Source organism: Lactuca sativa, chromosome 5, assembly GCF_002870075.4.
Source record: "Lactuca sativa cultivar Salinas chromosome 5, Lsat_Salinas_v11, whole genome shotgun sequence".
Classification (NCBI taxonomy): domain Eukaryota; kingdom Viridiplantae; phylum Streptophyta; class Magnoliopsida; order Asterales; family Asteraceae; genus Lactuca; species Lactuca sativa.
Genome location: NC_056627.2, coordinates 164,300,196 through 164,326,968, shown reverse-complemented (window position 1 = coordinate 164,326,968; position 26,773 = coordinate 164,300,196).

The window sequence follows — 26,773 nt, the reverse complement described above, 5'->3', positions numbered from 1 at the left end:
ACAAACAATGGGAAGATGAATCTCTAAGTGCTTTCGTGCGACATTTCAACAGAGCCACACTCAACACCTCGTAGAAAGCAGACGTCATGGTAATAAATGCCTTCATATATGGTTTGCACTTAAGAACACTATTTAAAAAGATAGTATGGAAACAACTATCTTCCAGGAAAAAAAGTGATGGAAAGAGTTCACTGATACATGAAGCAAGAAAATGCAGTGTTTGAAAAATTCAAGACTAACCAGGGAGAAAAACAACACAAGCACCGTACACCAGAGGAAATACTTTATAAAATGTGAAACAACAAGACATGAAGCAAGCTTGATTCCCTTGTTATTCACAACTATATCACAGTACGCCGACAACTCGGTACGGTCCTCGGAACAAAGTAGTCACAATAATCAAAAGCAAGAAGAACACAACAAGATAGAACGGTGAAAAAATAAGGAATAAAGATCAACAGAGATAGTGCGAGTTTCGTGATTCCACAGGCCACGATACCATCGTATGCACCATCTTACACCGCGAACTAGAAAACAAGATGCAATCAGGAAAACTTACCGACCTAATTAAGAGCCTTCGATCTAAGCATCTGGAAAGCATCGCACCAATAGAGTCGAAGGTACCGAATTCGAGAAAAACTGAAATATTCATGTTGCAACATAAATACCAATCGGAGTTAGCCAGTGAATGAGAAAATAACACTTTCACATTTGATGCATAGGATTATAGTCACAACCATCACAAACGAGACAAATCAATCGTAATCGGAGATTTAAGGGGAAGACACTATGTCAATGATATTTATTTCGATAGTGGAAGCTCCATAGATGTCATGTACAAGTACTTCTTCAAACAATTACTTGGATACGTGATAGAAAAAGTGGAACCACCGAAAAATCACTTAATAAGCTTCATCGGCTATAACGTATGGCTAGAGGGAGCAATCACATTACCACTAACCCTCATTGATTATCACAATGGGAAAAATAATACAAAAGTCATACGCTTCATTATCATAAACCCATCATCACCATATGACGTCATCTTCGGAAGAACGACAATTCACAAAATCGAGGCCATAGCATCAACAATACATGGAGCAGTCAAGTTCCAAACAACGTCAGGCGTCGGAACGGTATACACCAAAAGGAGATCGGGACCAGGAGGAAAACACGAGGGTGAACGTGACATGGAGAACAGCTTGAGTCGATTCGAGGTCCATGGGGGTAACAAGATGGTCTTAGAGAAAAATGGAAAGAATACCAATCGAAACACATTAGACAATGAAAAAGAGCAAATCGAAGAAGGAATGGAAGAAAATGAGTGCCTAAAGCAAGCATTACAATTGTTAGCAGATAGAGCATCGTGGCGATGAAGGCTTTTGGTAGATTACCATTAGGGGAGTCATTGATTAGAGCCATTAGACCCTTAACATTCAGTCCCTCATCTTCAAATGTCTCCTCTTCTTCCACCCATTCTTTATGATCCTCTTATTTTGCAATGAAGGCTTTTGGAAGATAGATGCTTTCTTTCTTCATATAAGGCAACAGCTTCTTGTACATAACTTCAAATTTTTCAAGACTTTAACCCTATTTCTTCTCTTTGCAATCCCTAGAAAAATGGTCATAAATTTCACAATTAAAACAGTTACCTGAGTTTTTCTTTTCTAAAGTAGCCCTTCTCGCCGAATTGTCTCCCTTAAACTGAGCTCTTCGACTCCTATTTGACCTGCTTTCTCCATAATGCTTGACAATAAGCGCAGTACTGGAAATAAGTTCATCAGTGAGATCTTCATCACTCTCATCACCCTGATATAAGATATATGAGTCACTGAAATGCTTTATTGCTTCCTTTTCGAGAGACCAATGCTATAAACTTTTCCTTGCTCGATTCCCTCATGATGTCTTTATGAAGAACTTTGGTCTCTTCGTAATTCAACAAATTTCCAAACAAGGTGTTTAGATCCATACCGTTGATCTTTTTAATATTATTAAGTACATCGGCATGTTGTTCCAAGTTTTTCCCAAGAGAGTCAAGAAACTTCAGAACCAACCGAGATAAATGCTTGATAGTTCCTATCATGCGCATATCATTAACCAAGTAGTTAAACCTATTGAAGGTTTGGGTAAGTGACTCACCTTGTTGAGTAAAGAAATGCTCATATCTTCGATTGAGGTTGTCAATGGTTCTGGATTGGACTTCCAAGGTGCCTTCATAAGCCATTATCAACATATCTATCATCTCTTGAGTTGATTCACAATATTATACAAGATGATACACGTAATAGGGAAGAGAGTTTCCTATCGTAGCCCTTTCTTTCACATCAAGACTAAGCAGCTTCTTGTCATCGTTGTCAAAACTCGTCTCTGGCTTTTGCTTCAAGGGACCAACATGAGCATTATTGACCATAGGTTGATACATTGTAACATGAGGTCCTTTTTTAATAATATTATGCATCTCATAGTCCATCGTTTCAAGAACAATCATGGCATTAGTTGTCTATTTGGCAAAGTTGTGTTCATCAAATGGAGGAATCTTGTTGAGACCAAAGGATTTAAGATTGTTGGAGATCGACATGATTACTTGAGTGTATCAAAAATTGGCTCTAATACCAATTGAAAGGTTTGTATAGATCAGATACACTTCAAGTATAATGAACAAAAGAAAACTAATCTAAGAAAACAAAGAAAAAAAAGTAAATAACACAAGTAGTTCTCCAAATTGTTCTTTCACCACAAAGGGTTTGTCTTCGCCAAGAAGATGGTTTGTAACACAGACGGTCACCAAGACGAACTCAACATTATGGTTTACCCTAAAGTTAATTATATACTAATTTATGCAATTGTATAATTTGATTCAATGGATTGTATCTAATACATATTAAGAATTGATCCTCATTACAACGATATCAGGTCTGATATTTATTCTATACTTATCTATATCATTACTTAATATACAAAAGATTACATAGAATAACGATACTAAGCGTTGACGCGCTGATGGACTTGATATGTTGGTACTGGTGGTGATGTAGACGTTGACATAGACAGATATCATGCAGAGTGTTTGACTCATTAGATCATAAGGTGGGACCTTACATAACCAAGATTCATAAGTACTTGTCACAGAATAAGTATTGGACATGACCCTCATCAAGATCACCTCGTGGATCGCTATCATGAGTGATACTTGAAAAATATATTATCTTTATATCCTTAATACCTGAGATGCATATTAGGACTTAAGTATAGGTAGCACTATACTTTTGTTGGATTAAGGTGTCTAAGCCAATAACTAAATTGGTATATTCTTGAATTAGAAAGCAAAGTCCTTTTTGGGTTGTCCTCAAAACTAGTAACTAATTAGAATGACAGTTGGAGATAAAGGATAATTTGTTAGTTTATTATATGAATAATAAACTTGTTGGAAATTAACATATATGATTTATATGATTAATATGTTAATTGGAAATAGTTATGTTTAACTGATTAATTAGAGTTGATTTGGATTTAATTCTAAGATTAATTAGAATTAATCATTCAAAGGACTCTTTGGTTTCCATGGGAGTTTCCTTAAGCAAGTATAAATAGGACACTATGGATACCATATTTTCCATACACCTTTACTTGCTTTCATAGAGCCGAATTCATGCTCTAGTCTCCATTCTCCTCAAGTCATCTTGCCACTAGAGTTTTGGGTACAAGCCATTAGAGGCATCCATTCCTTTGGTGCTAGCTTTCCAAGATCTAGAAGAAGGATTCTACTTTGATTATTTACAATAATAATCAAAATGTATGTAACCATAATTTTATGTATGAATTTCGATTCCATAGCCTCTCTATTAGGATTTTCTTGATATTCATTGTTAGTTGCTATCAATGGAGAAAACATAGAGTTAGGTTTTCTATTTGATTGTACACTAAAATGAATTGATCAAAAGAAGTACGAGGGATTAGGATTAAATCTGAATTATTTAAATTAATTTAATTGGTAAATAATTATTTAATCCATGAAATTAAAATTATTTAATTAGTAAATAATATAATTTAAATTTATTTAATTAATTGTTTAATTAAGATAAAAGATTAAATCATTATTTAGTTTAAAATTAATTATTATTAATTTATTAATTTGAAAGATTAATTTTAAACCCTAGTATTTTGAAAAGTTTAAAATACACCTTATACGATATATATATATATATATATATATATATATATATATATATGATTAAGAGTTTTATATATTATATGTATAAGATAAGACAGTCAAATCGCTAGTACGCCTGATTCACAAAGCTATAGTCGAGGAGGGTGGGGGTATAAGGAAGCGGCCTGTAAAATGACCGTTGAATGGGTGTCCACTCTCACCCACCGCTCATTTGTAGGGCGGAGGGTCATTAGCAGAATAGATTTGATAGAGATAACCTCTTAAAAGTATAATAATATAAAGTAACTAAACCTTCTATAAATCCAACTCTAGTTACTTTAGGATAACTGTGAAATTGTATGTTATTCCATGAAAACGCACATTGTTTCCTGAGAATGTGTGGTTAATCGCCACACTAATTTCAGACTATAAAGGTAAAATAGTGAAACAACTCATGTTTATGATTGTTGATGGAGCGTGTGTGGTTAACCGACAAATCAATGCAAGATCGTAAATCTATTGACGGTGTTTGAGCAGGTTTGCATGGTTATTCACATATTAATTGTAATCCTCGGCATCCCAGTCACAATTGGTAAGAGCATAACCGAGATTAAATATATCATTGATAAGATTCAATGAATCTCAAAAGATATAGGAGTTTCATGTGATTGAAATTGTTCAGATGAATCTACCTACCTAAAATGCATTCGAATTTGATTACGGCATCCCTCTTCAAAGGTCAAATCGAAAATATGGATCTTGGCTTTAATTTAATTATGGGTTAATAATTAAGGATTAACTTGAGTTCTCTCTTCTACCAATATTAGATGTCAAATCAAAATAATAATGGTCTTCCTCGTTCTTATGGAAATGGTTTTCCTCAATCTTCTTGAGATGATCTTCCACTTTCAAGCCAAGGTGAGAATGTATCCCCTCCTTAGGAAATGGTGGAACTAGACATAGTCTCTCTTCAACTCTTCCACCTCCTCCTTCCCTGACTCTCCCAACATCACGAGTTAAAAGATATTAAACAACTCAAGCCCTTTTGACATATAAACATGAAGATGGAAACTCTATGTGTGCGCATGTTCTGAAAATCAAGTCATACATTGACAAATTAGATAGGATGGGTGTCGTATTTCCAAGAGAGAAAGCTATTGATTTGGTTCTTATCTCGCTTCCTAAATCGTATGGTCAGTTCGTTGAGAGCTTTCATATCAGGAACCTCGATGTGACCCTAATAGATTTGACCCAAATGTTGGCGGTTATTGAGCAAAAATGCTTAAGAACACCTCTGAAGAAGAGATGCTTATAGGGTCTGATTCCAAGGTTTACATGGACATTGGCAATGGTGGCATTGGTGATCCATAAAAAATTTCTCTTACCAATGGAAAGGGTCGTCTAAGGTAAATGTGAAATACTCATTTTATCTTTCAAAGAAAAGTGTTGCGGAATTTATTCCCAAAACAAAATATGATAAACATTTATCAAAGAATTTCTTAAATAAATGTATTTTCATTACATTACAAAACACGGGATGTCATCGTCAATACATGTCAAAAGCATAAACAAAACATCATAGGCCATAAAACAAAATTGGCCTCAAAACAATATAGGCCTTACAACATTCTATTTATTTTCTACTGGACTATAAATTCATAATCTCTCGTCAGATCATCCAACTATGCTTTTGCCACTACCTGTAATACGAGAAACTGAGTGGGTCAGGCTGGGGATCCTAGTGAGCATATAGGGTTTTCAACCCACAATAATAAGTTTATTATTTATTTTCATCAAATCATTAACTCGATTACCCGTTCCCGTTATCCTCACTTTACGTCCCTAAAGCATTTATTCTAAGGGACCTCGCCTAAAGATTTTTCTTCGGGGTGACAAAACTGCTTAGAGGATTCCTCAGCAATACATGTCAAATAAGGCAACCATGGGGGGATGGAGTACATTTGGTGAACACTTAGCTCAAAAACACCTACAGGTTGCAAGCCTGCTAGCATTCCACTGGACTGCCTATAATAGTCTGTGGTCGTCATCTATACTCCGCTAGATGACTAGATCATCATAAACATCGAGAGCGCTCATCATTTTACCACACGTCAATTATTTCATCTACCCATGTTCTACCCAACATATTTGTAGATATAAAATACATATATACAGTCTAGATCTAAAAAAAGTTTAAATCTTTCATCCATCACATATCACAAAGTATAAAATACATATACAGTTTAGATCTGAAAAGTGTAGATCTGAGATGAGAAAGTGTAGATCTGAAGGAAAAAGTTTCAGATCTGAAAGAAAAAGTTTAGATCTGAAAGATAAAGTTCAGATCTGAAAAGAAAGAAGTATAGATCTTTCATCCAGCATACAACTCAGGTAAACATATAACATATATAAACATAATATGTAATTTATATAAATTGCTTCATATCTATGTGTAAGATGAAAGTGACTATACACTCACTTGATAAGATGGTGATTCGGACAACACTTTGCTTCTTAAAATGATCTTCTTTGATGGAACCGGGAGGTTTGCTTAAAAACTGGGCGCTTCGGGGCTTTCTTCTAGTGCTAGGGAGGTTCCCTAGGATTTGGGGGTGGGATAGGCTAGAGAGAGTAGTAAGAGAAAGAAGTGAGGAGACATGTGAATTTTCAAACAACCCTCGCTCCTTATTTATAGGTTGAGGCCGAAGCCTACATTACGCGTTCATCTGAGGGTACGCGGGGCGTACCTCACTACGTAGGGCGTAGCCTCGAATGCTGGGCGTTCATACGAGACACGTCGATCTACTGATGGTGCATCGTGGCCAGTCTTCGGACCAAAGAAAAGTGAGTCCGCGCAGTGCTCCCTCCTTGTACGCAGGGGGTACTTCGGACATTGGGCGTTCCTTCTCTACGCGCCAGTCTCGCAATTTCCCATCTCGAATTCAAAAATTCATAACTTTTGCATACGAGCTCCATTTTCGACCTTCTTTATATCCACACGTAGGCGAGACCGTGCTATACAAATTTCGTGTAGACTCCATCGGCTAATTTTGTCTCTATTTTTAAAGTTATATTTTTAACACACCGAGACAGGAAAATCCGTTTAAAATTCATAACTTCTTCATCCGACGTCCATTTTTGTCTATATTTTTACCATTGTGCTACTATTAACGAGACCTTCAATTCTCCTTTAGGCCGTGTCGGCCAAAAAATGGGTCGACCTAACATTCAAAGTCCGGGTTGTGTACTGCTAATCCAAAACTTAGAAAAATCATAACTTCCTCATACGAAGTCAGTTTTGGGTGTTCTTTTTATGAACGCTCTTGGTTTAATGAACACAACGAATTTTGTTTAGATCACTAAGGCTAAAAAGTCCTCTATTGTAAATTCACTATTTACGTCACGCAGTGTCGTGCCGGTTCTGTCGTGAAACTTCAACATGCCATAACTTCTTTGTTGTAACTCGGATTTTGGCGCTCTTTATATCTCCGGAATCCTTGTCACGACCACTACAACTTTCTTCATAGATATCGGGTTTATCTAACATTTTCTTTTTTATGCTTATTTTCATTCTTAATTTATTATATCATCATAATTAAGTATAAAGCACATAAATTCACATAATACTCAAATAATTCATCTTTATTACTTCAAAACAAGTTACATTATTTGACCTAGACTATTACATCATCATTAATGCTTAGCCCAGAAACACGGGCGTTACAATTCACTCCCCCTTAGGATGATTCCATCCCGGAATCAAGCATCAGCAAACAAATGCGGATAGCGACTCATCATGTCACTCTCCATTTCCCAGGTGAGATTTGGCTCATTTGTATATTTCCATTACACGAGCACTAAGTCGACCATCTTGCGTCACAACTTCTTAGTCTAACGGTCAATAATCGCCTTCGGTTCTTCAATTAGCCTCTTATTTTCGTCCATCCTTAACTCAGAAATTGGAATTATGTCGAGAACTTCTCCCGTGAACTTCCTCAAATAACACACATGGAAAGTGTTATGAATACCATCTAGTTCTTCTAGTAGTTCTAGTTTATAAGCTTGGTTCCCAATCCTCTGAAGAACATTGAACGGTCTAATAAACCTTGGACTCAACTTTGCCCTTTTTCCGAATATTATAAGTCCCTTCCACAATGAGACTTTAAGTAAAACCAAATATCCAACTTCAAATGTCACCGGTCGTCTTTTCTTGTCAGCATAGCTCTTTTGACGATCCTAAGATGCTAATATCCTTTATCTAATCAACTTTAGCTTTTTAACAGTTTGATGGACTATCTTGGGGCCCATAAACTCTTTTCTCTAGCTTCAATCCAACATGCCGGCATACGACATTTTGTCCGTACAAGGCTTGATAAGGTACCATCTTGATGCTCGAATAGTAACTATAGTTGTAGGAAAACTCTACCAGGGGTAAATGCTCATCCCATTTACCTTGGAATTCTACGGTACATGCTCTTACCATATCCTCCAACGTTTGAATTGTCCTTTCGCTCTGACCATCGGTCTGTAGATGATAAGTTGTGCGTAAACACAACTTCGTACCTAATTCCTCTTGTAGACTCCTCTAAAACCTTGACATGAAACGAGTATCACGATCTGATACATTCGTTAAAGGAACACCATGAATTCTTACCACCTCCTTCACGTAAGCATTTGTAAGCTTATCTATAGACCATATTTCATTGGCTGCTATGAAGTGTGCACTCTTTGTGAACCGATCAACGACCACCCAAATCATGTCGTGACCGTCCTTCGTTCCGGGCAATTTAGTGATAAAATCCATGGTGATGTCTTCCCATTTACCCAAGGGTATAGGCAAAGGTTCTCAAGTCCCATATGGTTTTTGATGTTGTGCCTTAACCGTTGCACAGGTTACACACTCGGCCACATACTTTGCAACAATGAGCTTTATCGTTGGCCACCAGTAGTAGGGTTTCAGATCCCTATATATTTTTGTGCTGTCGGGATGAATCGAGTACATGGTCTTGTGAGCTTCTTCCATCAGAAGATCTCTTATTCCTCCCGTCTTAGGTACCTAAATCCTATCTTGGAATACCTTCAACCCTTGATTGTTTGTACCGAACACTACGATTTTGCCCAAACGCTCTTCCTTTCGGTCATTTTTCTTTGAAGCTTCTTCTTGAGATTTCTAGATGCTTTCCACAATCCTTGATACAACTTCAATTCTTAACGCTCTTGGCCTTCCCCTTTCAAGGCTCACTTTTCGGCTTAAAGCATCAGCTACGACATTTGCTTTACCATGGTGGTAAAGTATCTCACAGTCGTAATCTTTAAGCATCTCTAGCCAGCATCGTTGCTTCATATTCAATTATTTTTTATCAGATAGATACTGAAGACTCTTATGATTAGTGAAAATTTTGCACTTCGTGGCGTAAATATAATGCCTCCATATCTTTAGTACGAATACTACCGCTGTCAACTCCAAAATCATGAGTGGGGTAGTTCTTTTCGTGTTCTTTCGATTGTCTCGATGCATATACCATCACCTTATCCCTTTGGGTCAGAACATAACCTAACCCAACTCCAGATACATCACTATAAACTGCAAAGTCTTCAACTCCATCGGGTAGAAAAAGAATCAGTGCTTCACATAACTTCTTCTTTATTTTCTCAAATTCTTCCTCGTGCTTCTCACTCCAAGTATATCCTTTATGGGTCAAAGCTGTCAATGGAGTAGCTATCAAAGGAAAGCCTTGGATAAACCATCGGTAATATCCGACTAATCCTAGAAAGCTTCGAATCTTGGTGGGACTTTTCAGTCGTTCACACTTCATCACAACTTCAATCTTTGTTGGATGAACCATTATTCCTTCTTGGTTGACCACATGACCCAAGAATTGGAATTCCCAAATCCAAAAATCACATTTGGAGAACTTTGCATACATCTTCTCCTTCTTCAAAACTTCTAGCACCTCTCGTAGATGATTGCCATGCTCCTACTCGCTTTTTGAGTAAACCAGAATGTCATCCATGAACATTATCACATATTTATTGAGGAATGGTTTACAAACCCTGTTCATAAAATCCACGAATGTTGTTGGAGCGTTGCTTAGTCCATACGACATAACCAAGAACTCATAGGCCTCGTTTGTTTTTCTACAAAATTACTTTTTGAGCACTTTTCCCTTCTGGCGGGTAGATGTTTCGCAAGTGCATGTCTTTTTCCGCAAACTTGGAAAAAGACAAAGACATTTAACCACTTCCAAAACAAACAGCAGCATAGTGTCCATATCTTATTCTGAACGTGGTTTTCTCAATATCTTGTTCTCTCACCTTCAGCTGATGATATCTTGACCTAAGAATGATCTTTGAGAAATAGCTCGAACCTTGTAGCTGATCGAATAGGTCATCAATCCTCGGCAATGGGTACTTTTTCTTCACCTTTGCCTTGTTTAGCTCTCTATAATCTATGTACATCCTCATGCTTCCATCTTTCTTCTTCACAAATAATACCGGAGCTCCCCAGGGTGATGAACTTGGTTTAATGAAACCGTTATCCAACAACTCCTGAAGTTGCGTCATAATCTCTTTCATCTCTATTGGTTCTAGTTGGTATGGTCCTTTTGCTATTAGTGTCATTCCTGGTAACAAGTCTATTCGAAACTCCACTTGCCTATCAAGGGGCAATCCAAGAAGATCTTCTGGAAAGAGTTCTGGATAGTCACACACTATTGGTATACTTTGCATTTCCTTCTTCTCTTTCTTAGCATTGATCACAAACGCCAAGTATGATGTGCATCCTTTAGACAAACATTTTCTAGCCTTCATCAGGGAAATGATTCTAGAATTCACTCTGTGCTTGTCCCCATACACCATAAATGACTCTTTTCTAAGCGGGTTTACCCTTACTATCTTCTTCTTGCACAATATCTCGGCATCATTGAAGCTAAGCCAATCCATTCCCAGTACAATGTCAAAACCATTTAACTCAATGGGTAATAGCTCCTCATGGAATTCGTTTCTGTTCAAGTCAATGACGATGTTATCAATGCAATCGCTAATAGATATTAATTTATCACTGGAAACTTCTACGACTAGGGCATTATCAAGTTTTTCTTTAGGAAATGCTAGTCTTCCACCAAATTTATGTGATATAAAAGAGTAATTTGCTCTAGAACCAAACAATATATTGACAGGAAATCCATTTACAAGAAAGGTACCTAAGGCGACGTCTGCTGCATCCTTCACGACTTCCAAGGTCATCTAGAAAGCTCTAGCTTTTGGCTTTGGTGAGACATTGGGCCTTCATGTCTCCTTCTTCTTCGGGTAATACTTTGCAATGTGCCCTTCTTCATTGCATCCATAACACACCCTCTTGTTGGATGTGCACTCGTTGGCATAGGGCCCTGTCCTTCCACATTTGAAGCAAGTCACCTCCTCGCTATATTTCCCCGAGTGTTTCTTTTTACACTTCTCGCACCACTTTGCTTCGTTTCCTCCTCCTCAAGATTTCTTTGAACCATACTTTCTCTTATTGTTGGATTTTGACGATCCATCGAACTTCCTCTTTTCACCAACCTCAGCACTCTCCAGACCCCTTTCCATCAACTGGGTCTCAACATTTTTGGCTGCTCTAACGGCTGCCTTCAACATGCTCGCCATTTTGACTGTTGAGCCAAAGTCTGACGGCAATCCTTTAGCAGAGTTATCTATCTTGGTGAGTTCAGTCGACACCAAGTATGGAAAAAACATCATCTTTTCGGTGAATGTTGTAGCATAGTCGTCAATGCTCATTCTCCTTTTATTCAAGTTCTGGAACACATTGTTTAGGTCTATCAGATCTATTTCGGAGCAGTATTGCATTTTCAACTGCACTATGAATGATTCCCAATACATTTTCAAAGCTTCTCCTCGTAGCATCGTATCTTCTAACAATTTCCACCAGCTCAAGACTCCGGTCTTCAGTTTTCTGACCGCAAAGACGGTTTTCTGCTTGTCATTACAGTTCCAGCTTTCAAATACCATCTCCATTTCAGAGATCCAGTCCATAATTTCCATTGGTTTCAGGCTTCCAGAAAGACTTGGTGGCTTGGCACCCAAGAAGTTCTTATACATATGTTATCTCTGTCGATTCCCCTCTCTGGGTCATTCCTTTCTGTCACTGGGTGTTCCTTTTGACTGTCAATGTGGTTGTTATTCCCTTCCTCTGATTATCCATCATTCAGTTCGAGTTGTTCAACAGGCAACGAAGGTTCATCCCTGTTATTCAGTAATAGTTGTCTCATATCTTCCCTTTGTTCAACCATCATTTCCCGAATCATGGCTTGTACTTCGGCCATAGTGACTGGCTCTGGTGCAACTTCTACTATCGGCACGTGCTCAATCACTTGGGGACGAGGCTGCTAATTCCTGTTTTCATTTGCGTTTCCAACTCCACTTTGGGTTCTTTCAATTTCGATCGATACACCAAAGTAGGTGAATTTAGATATTTATTCATGATAGATGCTTAAATTCTCCTTATCGCTCCGAAACGTTACATGCTAGTTGTAATATCGTAGTCGTACGCTTAGAATCTTGAGCACATAAGGTTTCCAGATCCTGTCGGCAACAGAACATAGATCTGAAAAAATAATGGCATATACGGAAAAACATATAGCGTTTAGCACATAAAAGCTTTTTAGGTGTCTTTACTAAAATAAACTAGTGCTCGTGTCTAAATTATAGAAGACACTCATCTCACAATCATCGCTTAGCATTCTAAGTTGAAGTCTTGAAATCTTACAAATTCCTAGTTCGCTTAAACTAATGCTCTGATACCAAGTGTGACATCCCCATTTTCACGGCCAGAAAAGACCGATTTCGTTTATGCTTTTATAATAAAATCAGGGTAATCTTTCAAAGAAAAGTGTTATAGAATTTGTTCCTAAAACAAAATATGATAAACATTTATTAAAGCATTTCTTAAAGAAATGTGTTTTCATTAAATTACAAAACCTGGGATGTCATCGTCAATACAGATCAAAAGCATAAAAAAAACATCATAGGCCACAAAACAAAATTGGCCTCAAAACAATATAGGCCTTGTAACATTCTATTTATTTTCTACTGGCCAATAAATCCATAAACTCTCGTCAGATCACCCAACTATGCTTTTGCCACTACCTGTAATACGAGAAACTGAGTGGGTCAGGCTGGGGAGCCTGGTGAGCATATAGGGTTTTGAACCCACAATAATAATTTTATTATTCATTTTCATCAAATCATTAACCTGTTTACTCGTTCCTGTTATCCTCACTTTACGTCCCTAAAGCATCTATTCTAAGGGACCGAGCCTAAGGATTTTTCTTCAGGGTGACAACACTGCTTAAGGGATTCCTCAGCAATACATGTCAAATAAGGCAACCATGGGGGGATGGCTTTAGTTCAAAAACACCTACAGGTTGGGAGCCTGCTAGCATTCCACTGGACTGCCTATATTAGTCTGTGGTCGTCATCTATACTCCGCTAGATGACTAAATCATCGTAAACATCGAGACCTCTCATCATTTTACCACACATCAACTATTTCATCTACACATATTCTACCCAACATATTTGTAGATATAAAATACATATAAAGTCTAGATCTAAAAAAGGTTTAAATCTTTCATCCATCACATATCACAAAGCATAAAATACATATATACAATTTAGATCTGAAAAGTGTAGATCTGAGATGGGAAAGTGTATATCTGAAGGAAAAAGTTTCAGATCTGAAAGAAAAAGTTTAGATCTGAAAGATAAAGTTTAGATCTGAAAAGAAAAAAGTATAGATCTTTCATCTAGCATACATCTCGGGTAAACAGAAAACATACACACACACACACACACAGACATATATATATATATATATATATATATATATATATATATATATATATATATATGTACACATAATATGTAATTTATATAAAATATTCCATATCTATGTGTAATATGAAAGTGACTATACACTCACATGATAAGATGGTGATTCGGACAACACTTCGCTTCTTAAAATGATCTTCTTTTATCGAACTGGGAGGTTTGCTTAAAAACCGGGCTCTACGGGTGCAGAGTTTCTAAACAGAAAAACTCTTTTTCTCGGAGCCTTCGGGCGCTCCGTGGCTTTCTTTTAGTGTTAGGGAAGTTTCCTAGGCTTTGGAGGGGGGAGGGGGTTGGAATAGGCTAGAGAAAGAGGGAGTAGAGATAGAAAGAAGTGAGGAGATGTGTGAATTTTCGGACAGCCCACGCTCCTTATTTATAGGTCGAGGCCAAAGCCTACACTGCACGTTCATGCAAGGGTATGCGGGGCGTACCTCACTACGCAGGGTGTTGCCTCGAACGTTGGGCGATCGTACGAGACATGTCGATCTGTTGATGGTGCATCATAGCTAGTATTCAGAGCAAGCAAAGCGAGTCTGTGCAGCGCTCCCTCCTCGTACGCAGGGTGTACTTCGTACACTGGGCGTTCCTTCTCTACGTGGGGCGTAGGCTCGCACCCAGTCTCGCAATTCCCCATCTCGACTTCAAAAATTCATAACTTTTGCATACGAGCTGCGTTTTCGACGTTCTTTATATCCACGTGTAGGCGAGACCGTACTCTATAACTTTTATTTAGACTCTATTGGCTAATTTGATTCTATTTTTAAAGTTAAATTTTTAACACACCAAGACATGAAAATCCTTTTAAAATTCATAACTTCTTCATCCGACGTCCGTTTCCGTCTATCTTTTTACCATTGTGCTACTATTAACAAGACCTTCGATTCTCATTTAGGTCGTGTCGGCAAAAAAATGGGTCGATATAATATTCGAACTCCGGGCTGTGTACTACTGATCCGGAACTTAGAAAAATCATAACTTCCTCATACGAAGTCAGATTTAGGCGTTCTTTTTATGCACGGTCTCGATTTAACAAACACTACGACGTTCGCTTAGATCTCTAAGGCTAAAAATTCCTTTATCGTAAATTCACTATTTACGTCACACAGTGTCGTGCTGGTTCTGTCGCGAAACTTCGACAAGCCATAACTTCTTCGTTATAACTCGGATTTCGGTGTTCTTTATATCTCTGGAATCCTTGTCACGACCACTAGAACTTTAGTCATAGATATCTGATTTATGTAACATTTTGTTTATGATGCTTATTTTCATTCTTAATTTATTATATTATCATAATTAAGTATAAAGCACATAAATTCACTTAAAACTCAAATAATTCATCCTTATTACTTCAAAACGAGTTAAATTGGTTAACCTAGACTATTACATCATCATTAATTCTTAGCCCAGAAACACGGGCATTACAGTAAAACCGTTTGATCATATGGTAAGAGAAAGGCTTATTCTAGGATCATTCCATGTGTTAAACCCAAAGATTCCATTTGTTTTTGTTTCCAATTAAAGGGACACTGGTTGCGAAGCTGCCCAAAGTACCTGAAGGATCTCATAGATGGTAAAGTCAATTCGTATGACTCTACTTCTGGTACATCGAATATCTAACTCCATTGTTTTATAAGTTCATATTCTCATACTCTTAATACATAATGTAATGATCACATTTTGATGGTATTGCAAGGTCTAAAAGGAAGAAGGAAGCTTAAGTGAAGTGAGCTAAATATGATCGTGGGAAATGGACTTTGGTCACATGGTTCGATGGTTAGAATTTAGAGCTACTACCAGGGAGTTACAATAATTTAATAGATTTCAATTACTCTTCAAAGATGTCTACAAATATTGTTTTTCATTTTATGTATGTAAGGACAAGTTCGAATTTTCTTTTTAGCAATAAAATGAAGTTTTTGTTTACATAGTTGCCTTATCTTATTTCCTTGCAATGACATTAATGAAAGTGTTGGTTATTTTTTAATAATAGCAATATTAATTATGGATTCGATTCTTATGATATCGCTTGTGGTAATATCATAATTAACCAAGTGAAAGGAAATCTCATCACCAACTAGACTCAAAATAATGCTCACATGTTTATGTGAGGCAAGTTAAGGACGGATCTAGTACATGTTGATATGCACTCTTCAGATCCACCACAAAGGAAAATAACTCTATTCATCATGATTCACTGATGTTTCAATAAATATGGTTTTGTTTATAAGATTAAACAGAATTCTAATAACTTCGAAAAGTTCAAAGAGTAGTCGAACAAATAGAAGAATCTATCAGGCAGAAAGATAAATGATTCTCCAATATGAAAAGAAGGAGAATGGTTTAGTATCATGTGTTATGATCGTCTTAGTAATTGTGGAATTGTATCACAATAAATCCTCCAAGAACATCTTAGTGCGATTGTATGACCAAGAAGAGGAATAGAACACTGTTTATAGATGGTTCGATCATAAAATGAGTTATACTTTGTTCCTAAACAAAGTTTTAGAGCCATGCTTTATTAATAATGAATCATATCTTGAAACTAATTTCACAAAATAAGAAGGATAACAACACCTCATAAAATGTGGAGTAATAATATTTTGTTACTCTAGCACATTTGGAATTGGAGTTGTGATGTTTTTGTTGATCGAAAAACAAGTTGAGACCTATTCTATGAAGTGTTTTCTTGTTAGAAATCCACACAAACTTTTGAATATTTGTTTTTGAGAGGAAAACTCATATGTCAAGAAGCAGTAGGAGTCTTATGGATATTGAGAGTTTCAAAAGTCAACCGACAATGATCCTTTTAGTTATCACTAGCACACGACCTAAGGTTGATAACCAATTGTGTTTTATTCTAATTCCTGTGCACATCCAGTTGAGTTGGAAAACCCTATGAGTTATATGTTTTTCATTTAACTGCAAAAGGCTAAGCACGTTGATCTCTGAAAGTACATTAATCAATATGGGTGAGTTGCTAACAACATTGAAGCACTGGTGGGCTTTTGAGCTGCCATAAGGCAAGAAGTTTAGATTAAGCGAAGTTCAGTCCATGAAGGAGAGCTAAATGTGATTTTGGTTTATCCTAAACCTTGTCTTATGATTGTAGGTTGAACAATAAAGTTCAACTAGGATGGGAACATATGCGCCTTCGAATCTAGGTGACAAAAGGTTTCTCTCTAGTTTATGAAAATAATTATGAGGAAACACTTTCATTTATAGATTTTAATGATCATATTGGTTGTGTTAATTGCATTCTCAAATTCACAATATTATTCTAGCATCCCTCTGTTGGATTAGTGTCTAAGTCCATAACTATTTTGGTATGTACTTGACCCGATGATGCATGGTCCTTTTGGGTTGCCTTCACCAAAGCAACTTGATAGGATGAATTATGGAGAGAAAGGATTAAATATGATTTATTAATATATTATGGGAATAATATATTAAAGGAGAAATCATATTGTTTAATTAATATTAGTCAATAATTAATTGGTAATTAGTTTTGTGACTAAAAGAGATTAATTAAACTTAAGGGACTGGAATTGTAATTATAAGATAATTGCAATTTGGGCCATGGATTGCCTTTTATTATAAGGTGGACGAATTCTATGGGGGAAGCCCATATGAAATCATCCAAGGACTTAAGGAAAGGGCTCCATGGGTTGCTTAGGGCTTAAGCATCCAAATTAGGGTTTCCTTGTTAGATAACCCTAATTGCCTCCTATATAGAGAGATCCCTTATGACCAAAAACGTGGCTAAGACTCCTCTAGGGTTTGTAGACATTTTTGGGCAGCCTCCATCCTCTCTCCTCTTCATCCTCTTGCTTATGGTGTTTGTGAACCATTAGAGGAGTGACAATTGTGACTCTAAGCATTCTAAAGTCAATACAAGGAGGAATTGGGATTGTTATTTCTACATAACAATCAAGGTAATATCTTAAACCTATTCTCATGTTAATATGATTACTTGAATGCTAGAATTAGGGTTTATAGTCTTGGATTACTTGCATGTACAATAGAGAAACCTAGATCCAAGCATTAGGGTTTGTATGAGCACATAGGATGTCTTATGACCAAAACCCATCAGTGGTATCAGAGCCTAGATTGGTTTCTATTGTATTGATGCTTTGTATGTTGAAAAAAAGTCGATTTTTGTGTTTTTGGGGGCTGAACTCGTCGAGTTTTTTAGATGAACTCGCCGAGTTCATGCTGAACTCGACGATTCCATGCCTGACTCGACGAGTCGGCTGGTCAGTGAGAGGGAAAACCGGGATTTCTTGCTGTTTTTGCTTAAGGATAGTTGCCTTATCATATTTGATCAATATTAATCCGATTTTATGATATATTTGACTATATTCTTGATCTAATTGAAGATATTTATTAATTAATAAGATAATTGTTTCCTTATGTGATAATTGATTAATTATTTTGATTAAATTGGTAAATTGTTTTGCAAGAAATCATTTAATAAATCAAATATGGATAATTATGTGATTAAATGTTAATGTAGATTATTTGTTATTTGATCCCTGTGCTTTGAAAAGTTTCATATTTTCCCTTTTAGGTTTTATAGTTTAAATTTGAACCCACAAGTTTTGTTGTTTTGAAATTTAAATAGTTAAAACCCTAATGTTTTGAAAAAGGTTTCAAAACCTGCCCTCAAGTTTTGGAATTTAAATTTTGATTAATTGTTTAATTTGATGTATATTTAAATTCTAAACCCTAAGGTTTTGAGATGTTTCAAAACTTGCCCTCAAGTTTTGGAATTTAAAAGTTGATTAAAAGTTTAATTAGGAATGTTAAATTCTAAAACCCTAGTATTGTTTTGAAAAAGTTCAAATTACACCCTTATGGTTTTATTAATTAATTAAGGTGTATAATTAAAAGAGGTTTAATAAATCCATAAAGTTTTTGGTTTAAAATTTAATTGAATTAAAAGTATAATGTTTAAATTTGACCTCCTAATATTTTAAAAGTGTAAAATGCACCCTATACTATATATAACATTAAAAGTCTAACATTATATATATGTATGAGTAAAAGTCAGTCTTACCGTTAGTAGGCCTCATTCACGAAGCTGGTCTGTAAGGGGTGTTTAAGGAAATTGCCTATAAAATGGCGATTGAATGGGTATCCACTCTTACCCACCGCACTCTTGACTAGTGGAGGGTCGTTAGCCGAACGGGTAGGATAGGACGAAACCTTCCATTATAAGTATAATGAATTACAAAAGTAACTAAATGTTTTCATAAAATTCCCAATCTTAGTTACTTAGGCAAAAGTGAATTGATGCAATTCCATGAAATTACACTTTGTGCCCTTGCGAAGACGTTAGTGGAGCGTGTGTGGTTTACCGTCACACTAAATGGTTCTAAGCAAACGTAGCAAAGGGTGACTCAATGTTTGTCATACTTCGGTGGAGCGTGTGTGGTTTACTCGCACATCGAATAGATGACTGTAACATGTGGGGACACCATGTAAGTTTGCATGGTTATTCACACCCGCTTTGTGATCGTCGGCATCCCAGTCACAAACAAGAGGGGCATACCGAGATTTAAACATGCCATTGAAATGGTCAATGAATCTCAAAGGATCTAGGAGTTTTCATAGATTTAAAACTTAAATTTCTTTTTCGTTTTTCATGGTGGAAATTAGTGAATCATCATTCACTTACCTTCAAATGTTCTGCAATTTGGGTTACGGCATCCCTCTCCCGAGTTGTAGAATATTGTGTTGGGTCCTAGCCTTAGTATCTCATTTGGGTGATTTACTAAGGACTCAATCAATCAACTAACTTGAATTCGTTTTCTCCCGTTTTGTAGATGTCAAAGTTTGACAGCTATGGTCTTCTCAAATCCCGTGGAACAAGCATTCCACATGAAGATGATATTCCACGATTCGATCGAGGAACAAGAGATCATACTTCACTTCCTCCACCTCCTCCAATTATTCTCCCTAACCCACAAGTTCGAAGGCTTGAAAAGTTCAAGATCACTCAAGCCCTTTTGGCAAGTAAACATAAAGAAGGAAAGTTAGTGTGTGCACACGTCCTAGGGATGAAGTCACACATTGATAGGTTAAGAATGTTGGGATCCGTTGTCAGTGAGGAAATGGCTGTTGATTGGGTTCTTCAGTCACTTCCTAACTCATATAGTGAGTTCGTAAGAGAGTACTATATGATGAACCGCGACGTGACCCTTATAGATCTCACCTATATGCTTATTGCTGCTGAATCAGCAATGGTTTGGCGCAATAGAAAAGCAAAGTTGATTGGTGAATCTACCTTCAAGACCTCTATGGATATAGACAATGGAAACGAAAGACATGCTATGATCGAAAAGTTTGATCATAAGAGAAAAAGCAATGTCTGAAGTAGTTCCATGTCATGTTCCAAAAGAGTCAATTTGCTTTTATTGCCAAGAGAAAGGGCATTGGAGACGAAGCTGCCCCATTTACCTAAGAGATCTAAGAGATGGGAGAGTCGAAACGTGTGGCTCTAATATAGGTAAAATCCATTAACTAACTCTTTTAAGCTTATATTCTAGATTCTTAATACATAATGTGATAAGATTACAATTGATGTTTTTTTTAGGATCGAAGAAAAGAAAGGAAGCTTAAGGGAAGAAGTGAGCAGAATCTAACCGTGAAGGAATGAATTTCGATCGCATTTCTCGAAGATTAAATTCTGGAGCTACTACTTAGAGTTAGAATTAGATTGCTAAGGAAGATGTATTAGCATAGTTTTTCAATGAATTGCATTGTAAGGAAAAAAAATTCTGCAATAAAATAAATTTTGATTTTATATTATTTATTTATCCTTGCAATGGCGTATATGAAAATTTGATGTTTGAATGTTTCTATTATTAGCAATAATGAATTTGGTTCTTATTATGTTATTTATGGAAAGTCGAGAGTTTACCAAATAGAAAGAGTTTCTCATCGCCCAAGTTTCAATTGGACAGAAACTTGGAATCATGCAACTTGGTTGCACGATGAATGAGAAATCTCATATTTGGAAATTAGACTAATTCATTGACAAAGTGTCAAGTGAAGGACTAGGAGATCGAGCACAAAAAGTTGTGTGTTGATCAAGTCCACCATAAGAATAACAATGATATTCGTCATAATTACTAAAGGTTTAGTAAAAATGATTATACTTACAAGATTAAGTGTAATTATGAATTGATTGAAAAAGTTTAAATCAATAGCAACACGAATAAGAAGAATCATGTAGGCAGAAAGATAAAAGTTTCTCCATTCTAAGAAGAAGGGAGAGTAGCTTTTATGCTTGATGATAGGTCTTAATGATTAAGAACCATATCTCAATTGATCCTCTAAGTGAGTCTTATGGTTAATGTGACAACCCGATATTTCGAGGCATTATGATGGAACGCAAGTCAAATTTAGGTCAAAATTTAACTTTCCTAAAATCTTATTTGGGTTAAATAAAGTAGTAGGAATCGTGTCAAGGTTTTCATACATATAAAGATCCCTAAAATCCGAGTTATAACGAAGAAGTTATGACCAACCGAAGATTCTCGGCAAAAACCGGCAATACTGATAAACGTAAAACGCGAAGTTTCAATACAACAGTTTTTGGCCTTAGGTATCTAAATGAAAGTTTTAGATATCATCAAACCGTAAACGTACATAAAAAGAACGTCCAAATCTGACTTCGTATGAGGAAGTTGTGATTTTTCTAAGTTACAGATATAGCAGTAGACAGCTAAAAACTCGAAATAGAGATCGAGAGACTTTTGGCCGACACAATCTAAATGAGAATCGAAGGGCTCAACAATACTAGCGCAACGGTAAAAAGTCTGACAAAAACGGACGTCGGATGAAGAAGTTATGGAACTTTAACGGACTTTTCCTGTCCCGACCTATTAAAAATATAATATTAAAAATAAATTCAAAACTAGCCGACGGAGTCTAAACGAAAGTTGTAGATCGTAGTCTCACCTTCGCGTGGATATAAAGAACGTCGAAAACGGAGTTCGTATGAGAAAGATATGAATTTTTGAAGTTTGTTAATTAATTTAAATATAAATTAAATTAAATCCCGGTATTATCCGAAGAAGGAGTCACCGGTCCGATCCCTCGTACGCCCAGCGTACCGTCGTACGCCCAGCGTACTCGGATGCTAGGCTCCGGTTCGTCCACGTCGCTCCAATGCTTCGACCGAGGATGCGCTCATGCATGACGCATGAGTACGCAGCGCGTACTCTAGTACGCCCCGCGTAACGCAACCTCTCAGACCCCTATAAAAAGGATGCGAGGGTGCCGGCCAAAATTGCTAATTTCCTTCCTTTCTCGCACCGAAGCTCTGCGTTTCAACCCTCGGAATCATCCCGAAGGCCCGGTTTTCATATCCAAGGTGGGAAGAAAGTTTTACACTCCCGAGACTCCCGAGATTTCCCGAGAATCTCGAGAGATCCGCTTTCTCGAGTAGAAGTTCTGCTCGGTTTTCGTCGCGCTTTCTTCAATCAAACAAGTGAGTTCATACCCCTATAAACTACACTTTTAAATGTTTTATAAATACTTTAATATGCTTTTAAGGGGGGGAATACAATTTAAATACTCGATTATTGTCATGTGTTATATAATAAAGTTCATTATACGCTTTTTATCAACGAAATCATATGTGATATTATAAACTTTGTAGCAAACTTTTGTATACAAAATGTATCACGATAACATCATAGCTTTTGAAATGAAAAGTGTTGTTATATATTTATATATATAAATCAAACACTCTGCTTATATTGTATGTATATATAAATCAAACACTCGCTTTCTCGAGTAGAAGTTCTGCTCGGTTTTCGTCACGCTTTCTTCAATCAAACAAGTGAGTTCATACCCCTATAAACTACACTTTTAAATGTTTTATAAATACTTTAATATGCTTTTAAGGGGGGGAATACAATTTAAATACTCGATTATTGTCATGTGTTATATAATAAAGTTCATTATACGCTTTTTATCAACGAAATCATATGTGATATTATAAACTTTGTAGCAAACTTTTGTATACAAAATGTATCACGATAACATCATAGCTTTTGAAATGAAAAGTGTTGTTATATATTTATATATATAAATCAAACACTCTGCTTATATTGTATGTATATGTGTCCATCTTTGGTACTACAAACATACGATTATTTTGGCACGAAAAACATTAATATTTTGAGATACTTGTTGTTAATAAATCAATCATATGGGATTTATAACTAGTATACAAATGGATTTACTACAAGTTTAACAGTTTTACTAAACATATTACTTCAAATGACTTTCTTAAACGTTTTTACATGATTAAAGGTCTTTATCAAACTGTCTTACATACTGTAAGCTTCCTTTCAAAATCGGTTACAAGGGTGTTTTCAAACAATGGTTTTACGTGTACTTAAACTGTCTTATCAAACAAAATACTTTCAATCATTTTATAAACTGACATCAAGTTACAAATTCTTTATTAGACTTTTCAACGGTTTTACAAAACTTCTTTATGCTTTTATATTATAAATTGCATGCCTCTATATGTATAGTTATATAAGAAATGTTTAAAAGACTTAGAAAGGCTATCCACCCTGTTTCCTTTTCCTCGATTTGGATGTGGTCTGGTGGGATATCGGGTACTCCTCCGAAGGTCGTTTAAATATTAGTTATATATCATGTATACATATATGGTCATAAATGTTCCACCAGTTAATTTAGTTTCGATACTCCTGGGTAGCAAAGGTGTATAAACCTACTTGGACACTCATCAATTACATTTTAGTAAACTGTTATAGGAATAGTTTAGAGTAAACAAAACATTATCACTACTACAAGAAATTACACCGGAGTCAGTTCATTCATGAGTCTAGACTACATGCTATATGAAGGAATACTCTTACATGAATACTTATACATGAATACTTTTACATAGACATTATATGGCAAATTACTACTACATGTTATATGAAGGAATACTCTTACATGAATACTTTTACATAGACATTATATGGAAAATTACTATTACATGTTATATGTCTAGATACGGTTATATTGTTCGCCTTTCTATCTTTGCCTTGTGATTCAATCACATCATCGACGAGATAGACTGGGACTTTATCTCCTAGTACCACATCATACTTTGAGGGACTAACCATTTCGACAACCACTGCTAGCTACAGAGGTAAAAGAACAATCTACGGATGTTTTAGGTTGATACCATCGTGGGTATACATAAGGGACTAACTATTCCTAAACCCGGCTGTTAGCAACAGAGGTAAATGAACAGTCTACGGATGTTCTAGGTTGATACCATTTCAGGTATACTTAAGAGACTACTAATAAGAGTTAAACAAGGAAAAACCATCACATTTTCAAGAGATGCGTACTTTCAAAACAGTCAGGTCTAGGTAAAAGACTACTTTCAAAACATTCGAGTCTTGGTAGAAGACTACTTTTATACTAGTAGGAAATATGGGATTTTCTAGAGCTTTTCATACTTATACTAAATGTTTCATCATTCATTTACCAGTCTTTCATATCAACTAATCAAAGCAATGACATTAAATACTTATGAACTCACCAGCTTAAATGCTGATCTACTCTTTCAAAATAACTTGTATTCTCAGGTTACAAATAGACAGGTGTCGATACAAGGTTCAGAGAAGACGGAGCAGTCAAGACTCGTCTTTTATTTTGATAAGTTATCATCATGTCTTGTACTATGAAAGAAAACACTTGTAACTAAAATTATACTATTAATGCAATGGATGATGTTGTTGCTTGTTTACTACTTTACATTTGTTGTGATGCATACATGACGTCCTCCGCCCCAGAACGTTTCCGCCGTTCGTGGTTTTGGGGTGTGACAGTTAAGAAGAGGAATCAAGAATTGAAGAAATGGTTAAATCAAGAAGTCAATCATACTTCGTTCAAAAACAAGTCTTAGAGTAAAGATTGTGACATTGAGTGACAAGAATTAGAAAGGTTTATAACATTCATCAAATGTGGAAAGTTGTGATGTCTTGGATAAGACAAAGACCAACTAGGACCAATTTATGAAGTGTTTTGATAAAAGCTACACTAACTCTTGAATATTTGTTTGTCAAGAAATGTTTATTGACAAGAGAATCTTATATGTCAAGGAGTCAGTGGGAGTTTTAATGGTCTTGAAAGGTTTCAAGAACAAATCAAAATAGACCTTATCGATCATCACTAGCACACGAGTTGAGGTTTACAACCTATCGTGTTGACATTATTTTGTTTCTGTGCTGTTCCAATTGAGTTAATTATGCATGTGAGTCCTATGAGTTCTCATTTTGAATGCATAAAAGGCAAGGAACCTTAATCAATGATAGGTACATTGATAGGAAAGGGTGAGCTGCTTAACTACTTGGAAGACGTGGTGGGCAGCTGTGCTACCATAAGGCAAGAAAGCAGGATTAAGAAAGTTCGATCCATATGAGATTGAATTTGTTGTAAACATTGGTTTTAACAAATTCACATGGATAGGAACAAATACACCGTTTGTCACACCCCAAAACCAAGAATGGCGGAAACGTTCTGGGGTGGAGGATGTCATGTAAAGTATCACAACACAGTAACAGTAAATAAGCAAACAACATCATCCATTACATTAAATATATAATTTTAATACAAGCGTGTTCTGTACAGTTATAGACACCAAAAATATAATGCGAATCAAAAAAATAAGATGATTCTTGGATGCGCTCCATCTTCTCAAAAGCTGGCCTTGGTACCTGTCTACTGATCACCTGAGAATACAAGTTATTTTGAAAGAGTTTATCAGCATTAAGCTGGTGAGTTCATAAGTATTTTAGTGTCGGTGTTTGTTATCAAAACATTTGAACATGTCTCAAGTGTAAGTTTGTAAAATGTATGTAAATGTTTGTAAGTGTTTGTAAAAGTTTGAATCTCTCATAAAAACCTATATTTTCTATTAAAGTAGCCTTCTACCAAGGCTTAACTGTTTTGTATGCTCGTTTGTTGTAAAAGTGTGTAATTTCCCAAGTGTGACTATCATTTAACAAAATATAGTTTGTACATTAATGTTTAAGTGAAATAATCACTAAATATATGTAATGGGTAAATTATTGTAGTACTGTAGTGTTGTATTATAGGAACTACTGTTGTACTAAATACCTTAAACCGGATTTATATTAAGGCATCATGTGATTAATTGCACCATACTATCGACTGGTAACAACGACATACGAATGGTCGTAATAACGGAATGACATTTGGCACCCACAGACCTGCAGGTCCAGCTGTAGCTAGCAGCAAGGTGTAGGATAGTCAATCCAGTATAGATCTATACACAAACTCACGCTCTCCCTCCAAGAGAATTCTGGCTACAACTCGGGCCATGACATTTAAGGCATGCTCCGATACAGTGGATCACAATTGTTAACGTATTCATGTATATGTAATCTAATGTTACTTGTTCTAGTATCGTTGTATATGTTCTCGTCCTAGTATAGTTGTATATGTTCTCTTTCTAGTATAGTTGTATATGTTCTCTTTCTAGTATAGTTGTATATGTACTCATAGTATTAAGTATTGACTCATGAATGAACTGACTCATTGATCTAGAAATTGTAGTAGTATGATCCTGTGTTACCCCGATGGTAACTTACTAATGATGTGACTAATACGCATGAATATGGAAGTACTTTTATGTCTATATATATACATTTGATATATAATTAATAT